The 21,141-nt window shown below is 41.6% G+C and overlaps 1 pseudogene; it reads right to left on the reverse strand.

Annotated features, from left to right (window-relative positions):
• Positions 1–21,141, reverse strand: part of LOC131755463 (RNA/RNP complex-1-interacting phosphatase-like) — a 177,115-nt pseudogene that overhangs the window by 140,377 nt on the left and 15,597 nt on the right.

Genomic DNA, 21,141 nt, shown 5'->3' on the forward strand with positions numbered 1-21,141 from the left:
TTTTTTTAAGTGTTGTGCGGACCATCACGTTAAAGTAACTGGAGTCTTTCAACACCCCCATGACACACAGAAATAGCAAGTCAGACATACGGATCTGACAGGATATGATACAAGCCTTACAAGCTCTCACTACAGAAGAATGGACACACGCTCTAATTAACCAAATAGCCAGATTAATACAAACAGCCAGTAAACCTCACCAGTAAATCAAATGAATACAAAATAAAACAAAATGTGGTTATTCTCCTATCAGATTAAGCCAAGATTCTGTACGAAGAGCCTTGAAATAATGTCTATACCCTTTTGATCCAACAGCTCTCTTTCTAAGAATTTAACCAAAAGAAATAGTCAGAGATATAGGTAAGGATATATATCAGAGTACTATTTGTAAGTGAAAAACTCGACAAAGCTTATATACAAGAATGGATAAGCTATGTGCACTGTGGCATACTCACATAATGGAATACTGAACAATCACAAAAAACGATGCAGGAGATGCAAATTTACTGACTTGCCAAAATGCTCATACTAAATTAACTGAAAAAAGTTATAAAATTGGGAGTAATCCTACTGGCACAGAAAATGGAGAGGTACTCACTTTTGTAGTTTTACATTTTTTTAAAAGTGCTACAAGCCAGTGTTTGTGAGAGGCAGGCTTCACGTCCACTGTTGGGGTGGACTACAAACTGGCATAGCATTTCTGGATGGTAACTCGGTGATGTGTATCAAAAGTCTTACAAGTATGTCACACTCAGGTCATTCCACTTCTAGTTCCTTACTCTACAGAAGTAATCCCGATGGACACAGAGACGTATATACAACGTATTCACAATGTTTCTGACAGGGAAAAGCAAACTGTCTAAATCTAATGGCAAAGAACTGATTAAACTATGGGACATCAATATGATGAAATACTACATGATACATCATTAAATGAAAAAAGCAGGAATATGAAATAGCAAATATATTACAATTTTATTTTTGTTATGCCCAAGTGGACAAAATATATTCATAGAAAAAAAAAGACTGAAAGTATACACACCAAAATGAACAGTGATTATGTCTGCATATTAAGATTATAGGTAATTGTTCTCTTGTAACTGTGCATTTTCTATAAAGAATATATGCAGGGCTTCCCTGGTGGCGCAGTGGTTGAGAATCCGCCTGCCGATTCAGGGGACACAGGTTCGTTCCCCGGTGCGGGAAGATCCCACGTGCCGCGGAGCGGCTGGGCGTGTGAGCCATGGCCTCTGAGCCTGTGCATCTGGAGCCTGTGCTCCGCAACGGGAGAGGCCACAACAGTGAGAGGCCCGCGTACCACAAAAAAAAAAAAAAAAAAAAAGAATATATGCAACTTGTAGAAAAAGTTTACGAGCAAAATAAAACCTATCAGAAAAATAAGGCTTTAAAAAAATCCTATCACAACAGTATCATGCCAAAAGCTAAGCATATATCATATTAAAAATTCAATAGTTTCAATTTTAGAATTTACCTCCAAGCCACAAATCCTCACTAAGAGATTCCGCAAAAGCACTTGAACCCAGGTCACCAATAAGTGTGTTGTAGTTCAGAGTGATGCTCCTCAAACCAGCCATACAGTCAAGATCAGATCTCCTGGAAGGAAGACTCTCAGCCCAGGTGTCTGCATGCCTTCTGGTGGTCTGATACTTCACAGATTTCATGGGATGAAATTAAGATGCTTGAATAAGGAAACAGGGTGTGCCTACTGAGTATGGCTTATTACGTCAGAGATTCACACACACACACATATCAAGCATATATGGCAGGGGAATCAAGCTGAGAAATTAAACAGTCATTCTGGTTTACGAGTCCAGTGACCCAGATTCTAGTCCGTCAGTGATTAGATTCCAGCCACTGGATGACCTGTTTCTGAACAGTTATGTAAAGCTGGACAACTCAATGACAGTCTAGGAATTATTTTCCTTAGCTTCTAAATCAGGGAATGGGTCCTAAATTCTATGATTGCTGAGGCTCTAAATGTCATCATTCTGTCCTCCAATGGTCTCCAAACACCTGACTGGGTAGGGTAACCCATAAGAAAACTTTTTAAGATGCATCTTATTTATTAACAAATTATATACACGAAGTTCTATACATATAATGTATGTACATTATACACCACACAGATAGTTTTAAAATGATACAAAGGCAAATAGGTTCTAATATTTTCTTTTCCTAAATCTAAGGCATTATTTTATTATTATTTTAAAATATTTATTTATTTATTTGGCTGTGCCGGATCTTCAGTTGCGACATGCCAGATCTTTTAGTTGTGGCATGCGGGCTCTTAGTTACGGCATGCGTGTGGGATCCAGTTCCTTGAGCAGGGATCGAACCTGGGCCCCCTGCATTGGGAGCGCAGTGTCTTAACTGTTGGACCGCTAGGGAAGTCCAAGGCATTATTTTTAAAAGTGTATTATAAAATGGATCTCACGTGCTACCTAGGGTATGCACACAGACTTTAGAGGCCTGGACTATGCACAGCAAGTTTGATGTGCCTTGGGAAAATAATCGTTTCACATTTCACCACAAGTCTTGTCTTAAAGACATTCAATTCTTTATATTCATAAAATAAATTTTGGTAATATGGAACAGTGACTTTAAATGAAAAAAGTCTTATTACATTCTTGAAAAAATAAAGGACTCAAAGTGCCTTTGACACTCTACGACGAAAATCATGAGTGTCATTTTTCTATTAATAATAACTTCTAAAAGCTCCAAGCAAAAATAACAGCAATCACTTACAAATTAGTGATTGCTAATAACAGCAATCAATTAAAAACTATTTATACAAATTAGTTCATTTAAACCTCATAATGAGGTACAGAGGTTAAGTGATTGGTTCATGGTCACTAGCTATGAAATGGAAGAAAGGGAATTGGAACCTAGGCCTTTGGCTTCGGCACCCGTGTTCTTGACTGTTTTCAATCCCAGGGGTCAATGGACTTGCCCTCTATAGGATCAAAGAATTTTTCAATTTTTAAAATCTAAATTTAAACATTTCCAGCTTTGTGGGCTATACAGTTTCTGTTGCAACTACTCATCCCCACTGGCGTAGCGTGAAGGTAGCCATAGCTACCATGTAAACAACGGGTGCCACTATGTTCCAAAAACACTTTCTCTACCAGGCGACGGGCTGGATCTGGCCCACCAGCCATACTTTGCCCATCCCTGATCTGCACCATCAAACTATTAAAAAGGCTTCATGTCAAATTACTAAATAACTTTAGGCCTAAATATAGTCATTATAACCACTGTAAAGTTGTTAAGGCATTATTTTTAAAACTATATTTACAAATTGCTGATGTAGTGATTTTTATTAGCTTATAAACTACAGCAGCTGGTAAACACTTGATTCATTTAAGTCTTGAAGACTAGAATGGCATAATTTTTCACAGTATCACAATCAACATTTTCAGTAAATAAAAATACATAAAAATATTATGAGGTATTATATATTAAATCTCTTATTTCTAAAATTAAGTGGACTATCTTTACTAAATGGTAGAATCCCAAACTGAAAACTGGTCATATTCTTTCAACAAAATAAAAGCTGCACTCACATGTGTCAAAAGACAAAAATTAACTGCCATCTGTATCAATATATTAATGTGCGTCAATCACATATGTTTTCATGAAAGTTCAAACATAAAAAAAATCACCTTTAAGATCTTGGCCATGTGATATGCTCCCTGCCATGTCACATTACACCCCATGAAGTTTACTGTCTTCAGAGAGATGGAGTTCTTTACACCTTGCCAAATAACTAAAAGGGAAAAACACACATACACACACACACAATATACATTTGTCAATCTTGACTCATTTGCTTTTCTTGAGTCAATTGGAGGTTTATAGCCACATTCTTAAAATCATTAACTGCAGTCTTCCCAAACAGGTAACTGATGAACAGATGCATTCTAAAACTTGTCAGTAACAAAGTGTTATTCCAGTTAACAGCAGCAGTTTAATTGTATTTAGATACTAAAACTGAATACACTGAACACTGCAAACTTTATTCCCAACCACTCAGTAAAATACTACATACCTTTTGAGACATAGGAAAAAAAAGAAAAACCTAAAAATCTTAAGACTCTTCCTATTTTCATTTCTAATGATACTTCCCAATCTTGATGATTAATCAGTGATTAAAACGTCAATTATAAACCCAGTATTTTATTAGCTGCTATGCAGTATACTAGAGCCATAGAGGAGAGAGGACCTCAAACCCTATGCTCCCTCAAATTGAAAGGCAGGCTTCCTGACCCCTCCAGACCACTACTGGACACAGGGAACACACACTAATGTTTCAGGACTCCAACTAACAGTCACCTGCTTTGTGATTACTTCCATGACACACCCCCACTAACACCACTGAGTTTGCTGCTCTTATGCGACGTGACATATATTTCCTATTTTAAGACATACCACAGTGCGTTATAATCATGATTGCAGATACATGTTCTAACAATTTAAAGATCACTATGACATTTTTGCTCTTTACATCTTGCTATTTCCCTTCCCATAACATTTCTTGAAGAGAAACATTAAAATACAGACAAACAGGGCTTCCCTGGTGGCGCAGTGGTTGAGAATCCGCCTGCCGATGCAGGGGACACAGGTTCGTGTCCCGGTCCGGGAAGATCCCACATGCCGTGGAGCGGCTGGGCCCGTGAGCCATGGTCACTAAGCCTGCGCGTCCGGAGTCTGTGCTCCGCAACGGGAGAGGCCACGACAGTGAGAGGCCCACGTACCGAAAAACAAAACAAAACAAACAAACAAAAAATACAGACAAACACAAGAAACAGAAAATATACAAAATGTGTGGTTTGTGGCTTAACAAGAAACTTAAGTAAAATCAGTTCTGACAGTAGCCAGCATGACAAACTTCCACGGTACAAAGGAGATTGGATCAAGATTTGAGCAGGCACTGGAGACACTCCAGGCATGAACAACACCAAGAAAAGGTACACAGGAAGTAACGTGGTGTGTAGGAAATCACGAGACCAGTCTGATGAGAAGAGACTTAAACAAGACTGAAACTCAATTTCTAAACCTCCATCTCGGAGATGGCTCAAAGATGGCGGAAGAGTAAGACGCGGCGATCTCCTTCCTCCTCACAGAGACAACAGAAATACATCTACACGTGGAACTTCTCCTATAGAACACACACCGAACACTGGCAGAAGACCTCAGATCTCCCAAAAGGCAAGAAACTCCCCACCTACCTGGGTAGGGCAAAAGAAAAAAAGAACAAACAGAGACAAAGAATAGGCATGGGACCTACACCAGTGGGAGGGAGCCGTGAAGGAGGAAAGATTCCCACACACTAGAAGCCCCTTTGCGGGCGGAGACTGCGGGTGGCGGAGGGGGAAGCTCCGGGGCCGCGGAGGAGAGCGCAGCCACAGGGTGCGGAGGGCAAAGCGGGGAGATTCCCGCAGCAGATCGGTGCTGACGGGCACTCACCAGCCCGAGAGGCTTGTCTGCTTCCCCGCCGGAGCGGGCGGGGGCTGGGAGCTGAGGCTCGGGCTTCAGTCGGATCCCAGGGAAAGGTCTGGAGTTGGCAGAGTGAAAACAGCCTGAAGGGGTTAGTGCGCCACGGCTGGCCGGGAGGGAGGCCGGTTGAAGTGTGGAGCTTCCGAAGAGGCAAGAGACCTTTTCTTCCCTCTTTGCTTCCTGGGCGCGAGGAGAGGGGATTAAGCGCCCCGCTTAAAGGAGCCCCAGAAAAGGGCGCGGAGCTGCCGAAGAAACAAGAGACTTTTTCTTGCGTCTTTGCTTCCTCGGGCGCGAAGAGAGGGGATTAGGAGCACCGTGTAAAGGAGCTCCAGAAACGGGCGCGAGCCGCGGCTGTCAGCACGGACAGTAGAGACGGGTGTGGGACGCTAAGGTTGCTGCTCCCGCCAACAAGAGGCCTGTGTGTGAGCACAGGTCACTCTCCACACCGCCCCTCCCGGCAGCCCGTGCAGCCCGCCACTTCCGGGATCCCGGAATCCAGGGACAGCTTCCCCAGGAGAACGCACGGCGGGCCTCGGGCCGGTGCAGTATCACACCGGCCTCTGACATCACAGGCTCGCCCCGTATCTGTGCCCCTCCCTCCCCCTGCCTGAGTGAGCCGGAGCCCCCCAATCAGCTGCTCCTTTAACCCCGTCCTGTCTGAGCAAAGGGCTGATGCCCTTGGACGACCTACACGCAGAGGCGGGGCCAAGTCCAAAGCTGAACCCCAGGAGCTGTGTGAACAAAGAGGAGAGGGGGAGGTCTCTCCCAGCAGCCTCAGAAGCAGCGGATTAAAGCTCCACAATCAACTTGAAGTGCCCTGCATCTGTGGAAAACCTGAATAGACAACGAATCATCCCAAGTTGAGGAGGTGGACTTTGGGAGCAAGATATACTATTATTTTACCCTTTTTACTTTCTGTGAGTGTGTATGGGTGTGCTGCTGTGTGAGATTTTGTCTGTATAGCTTTGCTCTCACCATTTGTCCTAGGGTTAGACTGACCCGTTTTTCTGTTTTTTATTAATAGAAATTTTTCTTCTTAATAATTATTTTTTATTTTAATAACTATACTTTATCCTACTTTGTCTTCTCCCTTTCTTTCTTCCTTTCTTCCTTCCTTTCATCCCTCCTTTCCTTTCTTCCTTCCTTCCTCCCTTCCTTCCTCTCTTCCTTCCTCCCTTTCTTCCTCTCCTCCTTCCTTCGTTTCTTGCTTTCTTCCTTCCTTCATTATTACCTTACTTCCTTCCTCCCTTCCTTTCTTCCTTCCTCCCTTCCCTCCCTCCCTCCTTCCTTCCTTCCTTCTTTCCTTTCTATTTTGACTCCCTTTTATTTTGAGCCGTGTGGATTAAAGGCTCTTGGTGCCCCAGCCAAGCACCAGGGCTGTGTCTCTGAAGTGGGAGAACCAACTTCAGGACACTGGTCCACAAGAGACCTCCCAGCTCCACGCAATGTCAAACGGTGAAAATCTCCCAGAGATCTCCATCTCAACACCAATACCCAGCTTCACTCAAGGACCAGCAACGAACACTGCTGGGCACCCCATCCCCAGCAAAGAGCAGGACAGGTCTACAGCCCCATCCCTTAGCAGAGAGGCTGCCTAAAATCATAATAAGGCTACCAACATCCCCAAACACACCACCAGACGTGGACCTGCCCACCAAAAAGACAAGATCCAGCCTCATTCACCAGAACAGAGCCACTAGTCCCCCCAACCAGGAAACCTACTCAACCCACTGAACCAACGTTCGCCACTGGGGACAGCCACCAAAAACAACGGGAACTATGAACCTGCAGTCTGTAAAAAGGAGACCCCAAACACAGTAAGATAAGCAAAATGTGAAGACAGAAAAACACACAGCAGATGAAGGAGCAAGATAAAAACCCACCAGTCCTAACAAATGCAGAGGAAATAGGCAGTCTACCTGAAAAAGAATTCAGAATAATGATAGTAAAAATGATTCAAAATCGTGGAAATAGAATAGACAAATTTCAAGAAACAGTTAACAAGGACCTAGATGAAATAAAGAGGAAGCAAGCAATGATGAGCAACACAATAAATGGAATGAAAAATACTCTAGATGGGATCAATAGCAGAATAACTGAGGCAGAAGGACGGATAAGTGACCTGGAAGATAAAACAGTGGAAATAACTACTGCACGGCAGAGTAAAGAAAAAAGAATGAAAAGAACTGAGGAGAGTCTCAGAGACCTCTGGGACAACATTAAACGCACCAACATTCGAATTATAGGGGTGCCAGAAGAAGAAGAGAGAAAGAAAGGGACTGAGAAAATATTTGAAGAGATTAGAGTTGAAAACTTCCCTAGTATAGGAAAGGAAATAGTCAATCAAGTCCAGGAAGTGCAGAGAGTCCCATACAGGATAAACCCAAGGATAAACATGCCAAGACACATAATAATCAAACTTTCAAAAATTAAGTACATAGAAAACATATTAAAAGCAGCAAGGGAAAAACAACAAATAACACACAAGGGAATCCCCATAAGGTTAACATCTGATCTTTCAGCAGAAACTCTACAAGCCAGAAGGGAGTTGCAGGACATATTTAAAGTGATGAAGGAAAAAAAAAAAAAACTACAACCAAGATTACTCTACCCAGCAAGGATCTCATTCAGATTTGATGGAGAAATTAAAACCTTTACAGACAAGCAAAAGCTGAGAGAGTTCAGCACCACCAAACCAGGTCTACAACAAATGCTAAAGGAACTTCTCTAGGCAAGAAACACAAGAGAAGGGAAAGATCTACAAAAACAACCCGAAACAATTAAGTAATTGGTAACAGGAACATACATATCAATAACTACCTTAAATGTAAATGGATTAAATGCTCCCACCAAAAGACACAGAGTGGATGAATGGATACAAAAACAAGACCCATATATATGCTGTCTACAAGAGAACCACTTCAAACCTAGGGACACATACACACTGAAAGTAAGGGGATGGAAAAAGATATTCCATGCAAATGGAAATCAGAAGAAAGCTGGAGTAGCAATTCTCATATCAGACAAAATAGACTTTAAAATAAAAACTATTACAAGAGACAAAGAAGGACACTACATAATGATCAAGGGATCGATCCATGAAGAAGATATAACAATTGTAACTATTTATGCACCCAACATAGGAGCACCTCAATACATAAGGCAAATACTAACAACCTTAAAAGGGGAAATCGACACTAACACAATCATAGTAGGGGACTTTAACACCCCACTGTCACCAATGGACAGATCATCCAAAATGAAAATAAATAAGGAAACACAAGCTTTAAATGATACATTACACAAGATGGACCTAATTGATATTTATAGGACATTCCATCCAAAAACAAGAGAATACACATTTTTCTCAAGTGCTCATGGAACATTCTCCAGGATCGATCATATATTGGGTCACAAATCTAGCCTTGGCAAATTTAAGAAAATTGAAATCGTATCAAGTATCTTTTCCGACCACAATGCTATGAGACTAGATATCAATTACAGGAAAAGATCTGTAAAAAATACAAACACATGGAGGCTAAACAATACACTACTTAATAACGAAGTGATCACTGAAGAAATCAAAGAGGAAATCAAAAAATACTTAGAAACAAATGACAATGGAGACACGACGACCCAAAACCTATGGGATACAGCAAAAGCAGTTCTAAGAGGGAAGTTTATAGCAATACAATCATACCTTAAGAAACAGGAAACATCTCGAATAAACAACCTAACTTTGCACTTAAAGCAATTAGAGAAAGAAGAACAAAAAAACCCCAAATTTAGCAGAAGGAAAGAAATCATAAAGATCAGATCAGAAATAAATGAAAAAGAAGTGAAGGAAACAATAGCAAAGATCAATCAAACTAAAAGCTGGTTCTTTGAGAAGATAAATAAAATTGATAAACCATTAGCCAGACTCATCAAGAAAAATAGGGAGAAGACTCAAATCAATAGAATTAGAAATGAAAAAGGAGATGTAACAACTTACACTGCAGAAATACAAAAGATTATAGAGATTACTACAAGGAACTCTATGCCAATAAAAAGGAAAACCTGGAAGAAATGGACAAATTCTTAGAAATGTACAACCTGCCGAGACTGAACCAGGAAGAAATAGAAAATATGAACAGACCAATCACAAGCACTGAAATTGAAACTGTGATTAAAAATCTTCCAACAAACAAAAGCCCAGGACCAGATGGCTTCACAGGCGAATTCTATCAAACATTTAGAAAAGAGCTAACAGCTATCCTTCTCCAACTCTTCCAAAAGATAGCAGAGGAAGGAACACTCCCAAACTCATTCTATGAGGCCACCATCACCCTGATACCAAAACCAGACAAAGACGTCACAAAGAAAGAAAACTACAGGCCAATATCACTGATGAACATAGATGCAAAAATCCTCAACAAAATACTAGCAAACAGAATCCAACAGCACATTAAAAGGATCATACACCATGATCAAGTGGGGTTTATTCCAGGAATGCAAGGATTCTTCAATATACGCAAATCAATCAACGTGATACACCATATCAACAAACTGAAGGAGAAAAACCATATGATCATCTCAATAGATGCAGAGAAAGTTTTTGACAAAATTCAACACTCATTTATGATAAAAACCCTGCAGAAAGTAGGCATACAGGGAACTTTCCTCAACATAATAAAGGCCATATATGACAAACCCACAGCTAGCATCGTTCTCAATGGTGAAAAACTGAAACCATTTCCACTAAGATCAGGAACAAGACAAGGTTGCCCACTCTCACCACTCTTATTCAACCTAGTTTTGGAAGTTCTAGGCACAGCAATCAGAGAAGAAAAAGAAATAAAAGGAATCCAAATAGGAAAAGAAGAAGTAAAGCTGTCACTGTTTGCAGATGACATGATACTATACATAGAGAATCCTAAGGATGCTACCAGAAAACTACTAGAGCTAATCAATGAATTTGGTAAAGTTGCAGGGTACAAAATTAATGCACAGAAATCTCTGGCATTCTTATACGCTAATGATGAAAAATCTGAGAGTGAAATTAAGAAAACACTCCCATTTACCATTGCAACAAAAAGAATAAAATATCTAGGAATAAACCTACCTAAGGAGACAAAAGACTTGTATGCAGAAAACTATAAGACACTGATGAAAGAAATTAAAGATGATACAAATAGGTGGAGAAATATACCATGTTCTTGGATTGGAAGAATCAACATTGTGAAAATGACTATACTACCCAAAGCAATCTACAGCTTCAATGCAATCCGTATCAAATTACCACTGGCATTTTTTACAGAACTAGAACAAAGAATTTCACAATTTGTATGGAAACACAAAAGACCCCGAATAGCCAAAGCTATCTTGAGAACGAAAAATGGAGCTGGAGGAATCAGGCTCCCTGACTTCAGACTATACTACAAGGCCACAGTAATCAAGACAGTATGATACTGGCACAAAAACAGAAATATAGATCAATGGAACAGGATAGAAAGCCCAGAGATAAACCCACACACATATGGTCAACTTATCTTTGATAAAGGAGGCAAGAATATACATTGGAGAAAAGACAGCCTCTTCAATAAGTGGTGCTGGGAAAACTGGACAGGTATATGTAAAAGTATGAAATTAGAACACTCCCTAACACCATACACAAAAATAAACTCAAAATGGGTAAAGACCTAAATGTAAGGCCAGACACTATCAAACTCTTAGAGGAAAACATAGGCAGAACACTCTATGACATCAATCACAGCAAGATCCTTTTTGACCCATCTCCTAGAGAAATGGAAATAAAAACAAAAATAAACAAATGGGATCTAATGAAACTTAAAAGCTTTTGCACAGCAAAAGATACCATAAACAAGACCAAAAGACAACCCTCAGAATGGGAGAAAATATTTGCAAATGAAGCAACGGACAAAGGACTAATATCCAAAATTTATAAGAAACTCATGCAGCTCAATAACAAAAAAACAAACAGCCCAATCCAAAAATGGGCAGAAGAACTAAATAGACATTTCTCCAAAGAAGATATACAGATAGCCAACAAACACATGAAAGAATGCTCAACATCATTAATCATTAGAGAAATGCAAATCAAAACTACAATGAGATATCATCTCACACCGGCCAGATTGGCCATCATCAAAAACTGTAGAAACAATAAATGCTGGAGAGGGTGTGGAGAAAAGGGAACACTCTTGCACTGCTGGTGGGAATGTAAAATGATACAGCCACTATGGAGAACAGTATGGAGGTTCCTTAAAAAACTACAAATAGAACTATCATATGACCCAGCAATCCCACTACTGGGCATATACCCTGAGAAAACCATAATTCAAAAAGAGTCATGTACCAAAATGTTTATTGCAGCTCTATTTACGATAGCCAGGACATGGAAGCAACCTAAGTGTCCATCAACAGATGAATGGATAAGGAAGATGTGGCACATATATACAATGGAATATTACTCAGCCATAAAAAGAAATGAAACTGAGTTATTTGTAATGAGGTGGATAGACCTGGAATCTGTCATACAGAGTGAAGTAAGTCAGAAGGATAAAAACAAATACCGTATGCTAACACATATATATGGAATCTAAAAAAAAAAATGTCATGAAGAGATTACTGGTAGGATGGGAATAAAACACAGACCTACTAGAGCATGGACTTGAGGATATGGGGAGGGGGAAGGGTAAGCGGTGATGATGTGAGAGAGTGGCAGGGACATATACACACTACCAAATGTAAATTAGATAGCTAGTGGGAAGCTGCAGCATAGCACAGGGAGTTCACCTCTGTACTTAGTGACCACCTAGAGGGGTGGGATAGGGAGGGTGGGAGGGAGGGTGACAAAAGAGGGAAGAGTTATGGGAACATATGTATATGTATAACTGATTCACTTTGTTGTAAAAGAGAAACTAACACACTATTGTAAAACAGTTATACTCAAATAAAGATGTTAAAAAAAAAAAATCCAGACCTGGCCATAACAAGGTTTCCAGAAAGTATGGGAACTAGCATAGAGTAGGCCTCTGGATGGGAGTGGGTCCAACATGAGATATAACAATGCCTTCATGGGTATGTAGTATGCTGGGATGGAAAATATAGGAGGAAGGCATATTTGGAGAATCAGACAGCTAAGTATTTGACACTAACAAAATCGACCAGTATCTGATACGGCATCAGGACACATGCAAGGGTTTGAGGGATTCCAGTATTTAATTAAATCAAAATGTGACAATGGGAAGAATTAAGGACAGCCTCAGGGGTAGATGAACTGGCTATGTTACACCAAGCCAGGTCTCGGTTAAGTTGATGGGTTCAAAATGCAGGAAGTGGGTATACCGGACAAGACAGTACCCTAACTATAAGAATAAAGGTTTAGGTCAGGGTAGAGCTTGATGTTCCTAAGTGTTGAAATAGAGCTCTTTAGTTTCTTCCTCCTACATGTAAGATTCTTTTAGAGGTTAAGATGAGGCTGAGCCTGCAAGCTAAAGTTAAATGGCTGGAACTAGGGAGAGAAAATAGGTTACATAGGCTTGGAACCAAGGAAAGCCTAACTAAGGGTTTGCCTAAATCGAATTGAATGTTGGAACTGAGTATTTTAATAGGCAAACATTTGAGTGATACCAAAATTTGTCATACCACACTTGCCCCAATCTCACACCACCCACCCTAACCTGCAGTAGCGATGGGTCCCTTGATGTCCATGGAAATATAGAGAAAAGAGACACTGATCTGGCTTGCAGGTATTTAGTAAGTTGTTAGCCTCAGGTCACATAGTAGTATCATGTAAACAGGCCTTCTGAAGTAGGAAGCTTAGGGGAAAAACCCTGAGAAAAACTTAAAAGCTTAAGCCACATCTCTATACTACAACACCTTTCACAATTTCTTCTCAGAGAAGCATCATCCCCATCAGGGAAAAAACTCATATCTCATAATAGGAAAAACAGGCCTAAAAATTAAATGTGTGTCTTTAGAGGTCCCATCTATGGGATATCTTCCTGGTACTGGAAAAGTCCCCAGAAAGATCAATCTTTGCACCCCTGAAAGCTGACCACCAAGGAAAATGACTACATCCATAGATTTCCTCCCTCAAACCAGCTTACCTCACATATAAATCATTAGCAACTCAGCCCTTACTGACACTATCACAGTCACAAGCGTGGTGAGGGAGAAAAGCACTAACCAGGGCAACTAAAACAGAGGCAATCCAGGCCAAGTTGGGCTGATGGCACATATCAGCTCCTTACGCTTGGGTGCATAATGCGACTCACCACAATGCCTTTTTCACAGACCCTCTTTACAGTTTCTCCACAAAATCCAACAGGTCAAGTTAGTTCATGATGCATCAAGATAAACCATCGTCAAGAGAAAAACATGCAGTATGTCTTACAATGTTGGAGTCCTTAAAAATATGACAAGGAAATAACCCTGTAGACAAAACCAGAGCATTTAGAAAAATCTGTATTTTACAAACATCCCAGTGAATGCTATAAATAAGGTAATATGACATAAAACAAAATGAAAAAATATATGTAAGACTGTTCTCTTTAGTGTACAGAATTCACGGCAGTTGCTGCACTATCGAGCTACTTAAATATATCTATAACTGTCTGTTCTGGTAATACAAAATGAGGCCAAAGTGTGTCAACTTGTTTCCCACAGAAAACAAAAAATCTACATGAATCTCTTTTCTCCTGTGCCCTTTCACCTTACCTGCTCCCAATTCTCCACGAATGTCCTCTTTTTTCTCTAATTATTCTCCTCTTCCTTTTGTTTGGCCTTGCACCCAAGCATGCAAGACGGAGAATCCTAGAGGTCTGAGATTCTAGAGTGGCTGTTTGCAAGGGGTAGGAGATTACAGTAACTGCCACACTGTATATACTTCTGTGCAAAGAAAAAGGGATAGTATTTAGAATGTCTCTCACACATAAAAGAGCTGGATGGCAGGATACTTGTGTGGCCCAAGGAACTGGAGGTAGCAAATTATGGGCAAAAGAATTGCAACCAAAGGCTGGAAGAGGAAAGGTTTGCAACCAGCTATGTTTCCTTGCTCTCTGGTATTTGCTTCCAACGGGCTGAGTGTATTTTGTGAAGCATCAAGCACTGAAAAGAAGACTCCTGCTGCTGGAAGTTGACAGGAAGTAACATCCATGAAGGTAAGCATGCAAGATCTAGGCTTGTCCTAGAAACAATGCCCATAATGAAAAAAAAAAAAAAAGAAAGCAGAAGAGAAATGTAAGTCGCAAGTCCCACCGGGCCCAGCCTAGCCCAGCCCAAGGAAGGTAGGAGTCAAGGAGATGAAACTAAAAGAGCCTTGGACCACCACATTCTCCACAAGGTACACTCAACAAACTTCACCCTACTCTTTAACCAAGTTACAGAAAGAGCTTCTTCATCCCTACTTTTGCTCCTTAAAAACTGCTCTAAGTTCACTAATTAGACAGATATGATTTCAGAACAACTGTAATAGTTCAAAGTTGATGGCTCTTTCCTTCCTAAGGATATTAAAGATATATATATATATATATATCTAAGTATATGATACATAAAATATAATACTCTGTAGAATATAAGTAACTGTTAATTATATCAATGAACGTCTGTAAGAAATGTTGCAATGATTTCCCTAATGTTAAGAGCCTGGGGGAGGTAAATTTGTCTTCTAGGATTTCCTCCCCGGAGCTCAGAAATTTAGGTGTTGTTATAGCTCTCCTACACTCTCTTCACCCAATCCCGCCTTCCTGTTGGGGATCGGACCTCCCTATTGGCTATCTCATACCTGTAAACTGCCTGCTTTGTGACATCCCTCTCCTACCAAACCTACTACCACTTGTTAGAGTCTTGGGGTTTCCGTGGAGTTGTTTGTAAATAAATTTGGATCATCACAAGTGACCAGTGACCAGTAACCAGTGACCTTTGTACTGGACACATGCGCCGTTCAGCTGCAGCCACTCAGACATCCTCTAGTGTTGTCTCCTCATCCCTTGTATCTGCAGTTGATGTTTCCTCTTCTTCTCTGACCATGTCAGGTGAGAAAAGAAACTTTTGAAAGTTTTTCATTACATTTATTTTGCCCCTACATTTAGTAGTGGATTCAAAATACCATGGAATAATGAGGGAACATATTGAACTAGAAGTCTGGAGACCGAAGTTCAGTTTTGATTTTGACATTTACTATCTGTGTGACATTGGACAAATCACTGACTGTCTCACAAAGCGTGTTTTTTTTTCCTTATCTGTTACATTAGAGAATAAAAAGTCAGGGAACAAAGTCAAGGCAGAAGAGAAGCCAACAATTCCCAAGACGAAGCAAAAGAAACACCAAACTGAGCTTACCCAAGAGAGCTTTAAAAAGCCTCGAACGTCCCTAGGCATGCACATGCTGGAGTCTGTGATGGATTTTCATGCACTGGGTAAGAAGAATGATAAGAAAACTGGGCTCTCTTCCTGTCAGGTCTTGGGAAATTCAATCAACCCTAAAGACCGCCAGCCACCCCCAGCGATCCAGCCATGGCGGCATACCCCACGTGAGGGTCAGGGTCCTGAGAAAACTCAAGGCCAAGCCCAGAAACCAGACAGCAGTGCTGAAAAAGAGTGTCCATCTCCATCCCAGTATGAGCTGCCTCCTCCTGGGAAGGTCAACTGGATGCCTCTGCCTTTTTCTGCCTGGGACAAGCCTCAAGCTCGACCTGCTCCTCGGAGGCCACAGTCTCTGGCCTCACATCGGCCTGCTGTGGCTGACCGTGCCCAGCCTGCTGCTACTAACCCAGCTCAACCTGCTGCAGTGAGTTCACCGCAGCCACCTCCTGCCTCTTTGCCAGGTCCCACAAACCAGCTCAGCCAACTGCGACCAACCCAACCCAAGCGGGTTGGACCGACCATACCCAGCCTAGTGTCCGTCCGTCTGCTGCTCCGAGGCCTGCACCGAACAGAACTTCACCTTCCACTTCTCTTCAGCGGGAGCCTGTTCCCCCTGCTCTGACTAAGCGCCAGTCCCCAACGGAGCTCCAAACCCCATTTCTATTCCAAGACTTCAGGAAGCGCCAAATTCAATGGAGGCAACCCAATGTTCCTGAGCCAGTAATGTCAAAGCCCATCGAACAAGAGCAGAGGCCAGAGCGGGAGGCCATGAAGAGGCGGCTCAACAAGAACGTGAGAATGCTGCCAAATACACCTCTCTGGGGAAACTGACATTTTTCATTGAGAAGGAAAAAGAAATGGAAATTGCTGACTACTACGGATACGTACAGTAAGAGCTGCTAGGATTGTTGGTGCCACCTTGGGTACCAGCTGTTCTTCCATATATAGATAAGATAGGTATAAATTTCTCTATTTATTTTGATATATTTAAAAACAATTAAACTGAAGAAATAAATGTAATAGAATTAATAGATGAGTAATAAACCTTTTGAATTTTGAGATGCTGCTAACTGTGACGTGTATGTTTTTGATGGGGTTGGAATCAAAGTCTGCATGTGAAAGGAAGGACTGAAAGTTGGATGGGAGAAGGAAGGAAAGGGGAGGAAAGGGGTAAAAAGTGAGGAAAGAGGAAGGAACTTGGCCCAGGGCTAGGAAGGCCAAAAGAGATTTATGGATTTATGAAAGGAAGCAGGAGTGAGGATGAAATGGCAGAAGTAAAAAGCAAGGTCAGAGGTCAGGGTTGAAAGAACAAAATTTGAGTAGAGTTGAAGATGACAGAAGATGAGTCTAGGTTTACTAGGAGAAACAGAAAAAGTCTCTTGGGGAGGTTGGCCTTAAGTCTCACAACCACCAGATAGGTATTTATGAAAAGAAGAGGTTCAGGACACATCTCTGAAAGGTTTGAGTTGCCTTATGCAGGTGTGACCATAGTGGGGGAATAGGGAAATCTACCAGAGAAGTGGCTCGGGCTCCGAGTTATCCTAGGGGCAGCTGACGACAGGGGCAGAGCCAAGGGAACTGCTGCATCAGGAGGCCCACCAGTAGGGCCTGGTATGTACATCACCATGTACTCAACACCTAAGCACCAGGGCAGCCAATGCACTACTCAGTTAATCCTGGCAACAACAGGCAAGGTCAGTATTCCTGTGCCACTTCACTAAGAGAGGTGCAGCAGAGGGCTGAGGTCACATCGCATGTGGAGGTACAAGGCCTCAGTTGGAGGCCCAAATGCCTCCGAAGTCCTCAGTATTTGCAAGTGCCCGCAGGTGGCCAACCTGGCTTTCAGAGCACAGCATCCTGAGGTTACTGATGGATGAGATTAAACTTCTGGACGGGCCTAAATATTAAGTTGAGGGGCTTCCTCCATGGACCAGGGCACGTGCTGCCTTCTGTAAACATCACCATCAGCTGAAACGCACGAGAAGAATGCGAGGGAAGCGGCCACTCTCACGGGTGAGAGTGCTGGGGGCACACACACTGGGCAGCCGCTCCAACAGCCACAGGACGCAGGCGCCCAGCGCTTCAGGGGCTCCCTGGGAGGCCTCGTGGGGCAGCTCGAGGGACTGAGGATGGGAGAGAGCGGCAGCGGTGGGCGTCAAAAGGAATGCAGTGGGGAGAAGGGAGAGATGGAGACAGTGGATAGTGACTATGGGAAATCTGGCAATTTTCATTTTTAAAATTATTTTTCTGAGATGTCATTCACATGCCATAAAATTCACCTTCTGAAACTGCAAATTCAGTGTCATTTCGTACATTCACAAGCCTATGCAACCATCAGCGTCATCTAACCCATCACGTTTTCATCACCGGAAAAACAAGCCCCCGTAACCATCAGCAGGCCCTCTTCATCCCCTCCTCCTTCAGTCCCTGCAACCATTCATTTGCTTTCTGTCACTATGGTTTTGCCTTTTCTGGACATTTCATGAAATAATACACATATGACCTCTGTGTTTGGCTTCTTTCCCTTAACATAATGTTTTCAAGTTCGTCCATGTCGTAGCATGTGTCAGTACTTCATTCCTTTTCATGACTGTATATTTCACATATACACCCCATTTAAAAAATCCATTCCTGCACTGATGGGCATTTGGGGTTTTTTCACTAATACACTCCATTTATTGAGAGTTTATTCTGTGCCAGGCAGCACCAGGCTAAGTTACTGACCTTATTTCACAGATAAAGAGGCTTGGAGAGTGTGAAGAGTTTGCCCAGGATTAAGAGCTAGCAATTTGGGGAACTGGGGTTTGAACTCAGCGAACTTCAGAGGTAACAGATTCACATGACAGAACATTAGAAAAGGTACATACACAAGACAATTCAATGAAAAGTCACCCTTTTTCCCACTTTCCCCAGACACACGTTTCTCTCCTCAGAGACATCTGCTTTTGTTGTGCTGTGGATCCTTCCAGAGAAATATTTATACCCCAACATGTATGTATCACAATTGATTGACTAATCTGTCCCACTGATTTTAAATGTCACTTTTATGGTATAATAGATTCTTGCACCTATTTATATTACTCTTTTCAGAGCTGTCCTATTTTTGCCTGTTTTATGTTTGCCATTTCTCTAAAATTCTTTTTATCTTCTTTTTGATTAATTTTTTTTCCTTTTCTTGTTTGTTTCTCTTAAGGCATTATCCATTATGTTCATTCACTCGTATTATTTTATTTAATTTATTTAATTAATTTATTTGTTTAGTTTTTGTGGTGTCAGGTATTAGGTGCAGCACGCAGGCTCTTCGTTGCAGTGCATGGGGTCTTCCCTGTGCCTCGTGGGCTCTCTAGTTGTGGCGCGTGGGCTCCAGAGCACGTGGGCTCAGTAGTTACGGCGTGCGGGCTTACTTGCGCTGCAGCATGTGGGATGTCAGTTCCCCAACCAGGGATCCAACGTGTATTCCCTGCACTGGAAGACAGATTTTTAACCACTGGACAACCAGGGAAGTACCCACTCTTGTATTATTTTAAATGTAGTCTTCACTTCTGAATTATTTTTCTTTTATTTTGAATTCTGTCCTGAGTTCTATCATCCTACCTAATTCTGGTTTATGCTGTTCTTTCATCTTTTTTTATTATGGTAAAATACACATAAAACAAAATGTAGTATTTCAACCATTTTCAAGTATACAATTCAGTGCCATTAAATACATTCACAATGCTGTGCAAACATCACCACTCTTCAAATTCAAAATAATTATGTCAAAAAAGATTGAGCAGGACCTCAGAAAGATGGAGGCAGCCGCACAGTCTCTGAATCTTTCCAAACCCTGACATGGAAGAAGATCAACTAAAACCAAACACCCAAAGGTGGCATTTATCAGCATTTACCATTTCCAGAACTTTTTCACCATCCCCAACAGAGACTCTATAGCCATTAAACAATAACTTCCCATTCCCTCCTCAATCCATGTTCTTTCAACTTTTGCATTCTTTTTCCTAACATCTTTTAAAAGCCCACTGTGAAATACCAGGTTACAGTTTTGATCTGGTTTGTGGACCTGTCTTTTCCAACTTGATTTTATTGTCTGAAGAGATGCTATTCTGCTCCTTATTCTCTTTTTTCTTTCACTACGTCTGTACGGGATTTGATCCCGATCCTTTTCTGTGATTGATGTTTGGATGAAAAGAAGTTTTAAAGCAATTTGAAATGGAGGTGCGAGGCCATGTGGAAACACGTTCTTTTTTTGTGTGTGTGTGTCCTCTCCTGTTGCGGAGCACAGGCTCTGGACACGCAGGCGCAGCGGCCACGGCTCACGGGCCCAGCCACTCCGCGGCACGTGGGATCTTCCCAGACCGGGGCACGAACACACGCCCACCGCATCGGCAGGCGGACTCTCAACCAGTGCGCCACCAGTGAAGCCCCGAAACACGTTCTTCATGGCTGTTTCATCAGTGGGCTTTTTCATTGGACAGAGTGCAGAGAAAGGACCCCATGAAAGCTGATCACCTTAGCAAAAATGATTTAGTTATGATTTCACCCAAGATTGGTCACAAATCAGCCTGGGAAACTCAATGAACCAGAGACGAGGTGTAATGCCGTCTCTCCTTCTCTCTGCCTCAGCTCTCAAGGATGGGTCACCTACATGTTAGCAGTAATTATTATTTGGTTTCTGTTCATAATTACCATCAGAAGACACAGCACTTATGGGCCCAATTACACAGCCCAGCTACACACCATTCTTCTTTACTTTGGCTTCCTGTCCACCAGCAGGAACTTGATTTATATTTGTTCTCCCTTCACCACAGCCCAGGAATTTTTGTGACTGACTCTCAGTCTCACCAGAATCTGTAGCTCTCACTCTGTCCCAACATCCCACCCCATCATTTGCTCCCCGAAGTGTACTCAAGAAATTTAGGTAAACTGGATATTTTACCATTGTTCACCATCTCTTATGAAACCAGAAGAAGAGCAGCTTTCTTATGGAACGACGCAGAACTTGTAAAGATAAAACACCAGTCTGCACGAGAAAGGGAAGAAGAGAATGATGGAAATACTTTCTGGAAAACTATTTTTACATGATGTTTTGTTTGTTCCTGGTAAATAAATTGAAATCTTCTAAATATTCAAACAAAACCTAAACCACTAAATTCAATAATACAGGAATATAACTTTTTAAAAAAATTTCTTTGTCTGCACAGCATGTGGGACCTTAGCACCCCAACTAGGGATTGAACCCAAGCCTGCTGCACTGGA

This window comes from Kogia breviceps, chromosome 4 (assembly GCF_026419965.1).
Source record: "Kogia breviceps isolate mKogBre1 chromosome 4, mKogBre1 haplotype 1, whole genome shotgun sequence".
In the NCBI taxonomy this organism is placed as follows: Eukaryota; Metazoa; Chordata; class Mammalia; order Artiodactyla; family Physeteridae; genus Kogia; species Kogia breviceps.